Source organism: Helianthus annuus, chromosome 16, assembly GCF_002127325.2.
Source record: "Helianthus annuus cultivar XRQ/B chromosome 16, HanXRQr2.0-SUNRISE, whole genome shotgun sequence".
Classification (NCBI taxonomy): domain Eukaryota; kingdom Viridiplantae; phylum Streptophyta; class Magnoliopsida; order Asterales; family Asteraceae; genus Helianthus; species Helianthus annuus.
Window position 1 is genome coordinate 167,897,085 of NC_035448.2, and position 4,863 is coordinate 167,901,947.

The window sequence follows — 4,863 nt, forward strand, 5'->3', positions numbered from 1 at the left end:
CGTCAAATAGTTTCAAAGGTTACTTAAAAATACGCATGTATGATTATGTCATCAGTTGAATTTTCTAAATAGAGAATTGACGAACACGCACGGAAGGACCTTATATTTAGAAACGTAGTGTAAACTCAAGAGCACTTTCCAGTTTCATTTTGACAAGTCATGTAAAATACGAGGTCTTCACCTTCCGGTTCCATTTAATTTTTGACTCTGTGTAACACAAGAGGTCTTCACCTTCCGGTTTCGCTTGTGTAGTCATCAATTGCAATTCGAGCCCGTAGACTTTGGCTAGGGTTGTTCATAAAACTCACAGTTCATGACTCGCTCAAAGCTAAATTAAAAAAACTCGGCTTGAAAAAATCACATTTGTAAACGAGCTTAGCCCAAGCCAGAGTAGGCTCAGCTCGGCTCGTGACTTGCTCGGTTGACTCATTTAAATTAAACCCCAAATTTTAATATATATAACAATGACCATAATAATAATAATAATAATAATAATAATAATAATAATAATAATAATAATAATAATAATAATCTATCTACTATAATAAAAGAAACCAATTTTTGGACACGTGTCATTCATTGAAGATATCCTCAATCTATACTTATCTTATATTAACTAAACTAGGTTATAACCCCGTGTATTACACGGGTCGAATAAATGAATTTTATATACTAACTAATAAACAATATATCTTTAAAAACCTCCTTTATTGCACGGGTTCAATAAATATAATTTTATATATTAAATAATAAAAGTTATATCTATAAGAACCATATTGTACGGGTTGAATAAATATAATTTTATATACCAAATAAAAAGTTATATCTTTGAAACCACGTGTATTACACGGGTTGAATAAATGTAATATTTTTTAACAAATAATAAAATAATACATCTTTAAAAAACCTCATTTAATATACGGGTTGAATAAATGTAATTTTATATACCAAATAATAAAAAAGTTACATATTTAAAAATATGTGTATTACACGGGTTGAATAAATGTACTTTTCTATACTAAATAATAAAAAATATATATCCTTAAAAAAACCCCGTGTATTGTACGAATTGAATAAATCTAATTTTATATATCAAATAATAAAAAGTTGTATCTTAAAAAACCTCATGTATTACACGGGTCGAATAAATGTAATTTTGTTTAGTAAATAATAAAGAAAATGTATATCTTTAAAAAACCACGTGTATTACACGGGTTTAATAAATCTAATTTTATATACCAATAATAAAAAAGTCATATCTTTCAATATACTAATGGATAATACTCGATACGCGATGGATATGGTGATTGTGAAGATGGTTCTTGAAAAAAAGATATGTTATTCAAGAAGCAAATCAACATCTATTTAAGTGTTAAAATGTTGGTACCAATTCCGACAAATTGATTTATAAATTATGTAATAAAATTGATATAATAAATTTTTCAGTAATGAAAATAAAAATATTTCATATATTAATACAAAGTTTGGTTTTCGTGATAAATAATTTGTTTTATTTAAAAAATATCTTAAATTAACAATTTAAATTTTATAATGGGGGCCAAAAGGGTTAGAAAAAAAGACGTTAGGGTACAAAAGGGTTAGAAAAAAGACGTTGAGAACTCAGATATTATTAAAAAATTCCTTTTGGGTCTAAAAAGGTAAAAGTGATATAACCACATGGGCCAAAATCGTAATTTACTCTAATATCAAATTAGATAACTAAGTTTGTATTTGAAGTAAATAGATAAATATAAAAGTAATAATTAAACTAAATAATATTTAGTAAGAGGATTAACTATAATTAATTAGAAGATATTAAACTAAAATAATAATTATCTATAAGAGATGGCCTAATATGATGACAAGTGTCTCTAAGTGGTTTCTTTTATTATATAGACTAGGTTATAACCCCGTGTATTACACGGGTCCAATAAATCTATACATATAATAAAACAAACCACTTTAAGGACACTTGTCATCATATTAGACCATGTCTTATGGATAATTATAATTTTAATTTAATCTCTTTTAATTAATTATAGATAATCCTACTACTAAATATTTATTTAGTTTAATTATTACTTTTATATTTATCTATTTACTTCAAATTCAAACTTAGTTATCTAATTTGATTTTAGAGTAAATTACGATTTTGGTCCCTATGTTTATATTCCTTTTACCCTTTAGCCCAAAAAGACATTTTTTAACATCTGAGCCCTCAACATCTTTTTTCTAACCCTTTTGGACCCCAACGTCTTTTTTTCTTACCCTTTTGGTAGGGGCCAAAAGGGTTAGAAAAAAAGACGTTGTGGGCTCAGATGTTAAAAGATTCGTTTTCTGGCTAAAAGGGTAAAAGTGATATCACCACAGGGGCAAAAATTGTAATTTACTCTTGATATTGACTATATATTTGAACGTTTTATGTAGTTTAATATCAAATAGGTTTTACGAAACTTAAAATAAAATTAACTAATATTATTTATCATTTCTACATTTACAAGTTTTAAATAAATGGTTAATTTTATTGATACTTTGTTACATTTACAAGTTTTAAATAAAGGGTTAAATTTATTGAGACTTTGTTAACAAATTTTACTACAATATAATAATCTACTTATATCAATATAAATATATATTTATACTATACTATATAATGAAACATTAATGTGTAACACCTATCATTCATTGTAAGCATTTAATTTATGATTTTTTTGCCTCACTTCCAAACTTATCTTATATTAATTAAATAAATAAATGAATAATGAGCTAATATTAAATTTCATCCTACTTTACATTTTGAATACCATCTTCTATTTTTCTAATAAAATATTATTCTAAAATTTAAATTGTTAATTTAAGATATTTTTAAATAAAACAAATTATTCATGATGAAAACCAAACTTTGTATTAATATATGAAATATTTTAATTTTCATTACTAAAAAAATTGTTATAACAATTTTATTACATAATTTATAAATCAATTTGTCGGTATCGGTACCAATATTTTATCACTCAAATAGATGTTGATTTGCTTCTTGAATAACATATCTTCTTTTCAAGAACCGTCTTCACAATCACCATATCCATCGCGTATCGACTATTATCTATTAGTATATTGAAAGATATGACTTTTTTATTATTGGTATATAAAATTAGATTTATTAAACCCGTGTAATACACGTGGTTTTTTATAGATATACTTTTTATTATTTACTATACAAAATTACATTTATTCGACCCCGTGTAATAGATGAGGTTTTTTCTAATATAACTTTTTATTATTTGATATATAAAATTAGATTTATTCAATTAGTACAATACATGGTGTTTTTTAATGATATATATTCTTTATTATTTAGTAAAGGAAATTACACTTATTCAACCCGTGTAATACACATATTTTTAAAGATGTAACTTTTTATTATTTGGTATATAAATTACATTTATTCAATTCGTGTAATAAAGGAGGTTTCTTATTTTATTATTTGGTAAACAATATAACATTTGTTCAACTCGTGTAAAACAAGCGGTTTTAAAGATATAACTTTTTTACTTGGTATATAAAATTATATTTATTCAACCCATACAATATGGTTCTTATAGATATAACTTTTTATTATTTAATATATAAAATTATATTTATTAAACCCGTGCAATAAAAGAGGTTTTCTAAAGATATATTGTTATATTATTTAGTGTATAAAATTCATTTATTCGACCCGTGTAATACACGGGGTTATAACCTAGTGAATTTTATATACTAAATAATAAAACAATATATCTTTAAAAACTTTTTTTGTTACACGGGTTGAATAAATATAATTTTATATATTAAATAATAAAAAGTTATACCTATAAGAACCATATTGTACGGGTTGAATAAATATAATTTTATATACCAAATAAAAAAGTTATTTCTTTAAAACCGCTTTTTTACACGAGTTGAATAAATGTAATATTGTTTACCAAATAATAAAATAATACATCTTTAAAAACCTCATTTATTACATGGGTTGAATAAATGTAATTTTATATACCAAATAATAAAAAAGTAAAATCTATTTGATACCAAACTAAACAAAACGTTCAAATACATGGTTAATATCAAGAGTAAATTACGATTTTGGCCCATGTGGTGATATCACTTTTATCCTTTTAGCCAAAAAACGAATCTTTTAACATCTGAGCCCACAACGTCTTTTTTTAACCCTTTTGGCCCCTACCAAAATAGTTAGAAAAAAAGACGTTGGGGTCCAAAAGGGTTAGAAAAAAAGACGTTGAGTGCTCAAATGTTAAAAAAAATTCCTTTTTGGGCTAAAAGGTAAAAGTGATATAATCACATGGGCTAAAATCGTAATTTACTCTAATATCAAATTAGATAACTAAGTTTGAATAAATGTAATTTTATATACCAAATAATAAAAAAGTAAAATCTATTTGATACCAAACTAAACAAAACATTCAAATACATGATTAATATCAAGAGTAAATTACGATTTTGGCCCATGTGGTGATATCACTTTTATCCTTTTAGCCAAAAAACGAATCTTTTAACATCTGAGCCCACAACGTCTTTTTTTAACCCTTTTGGCCCCTACCAAAATGGTTAAGAAAAGACGTTGGGGTCCAAAAGGGTTAGAAAAAAAGACGTTGAGTGCTCAAATGTTAAAAAATTCCTTTTTGGGCTAAAAGGTAAAAGTGATATAATCACATGGGCTAAAATCGTAATTTACTCTAATATCAAATTAGATAACTAAGTTTGAATTTGAAGTAAATAGATAAATATAAAAGTAATAATTAAACTAAATAATATTTAGTAGAATGATTATCTATAATTAATTAGAAGAGATTAAATTAAAAT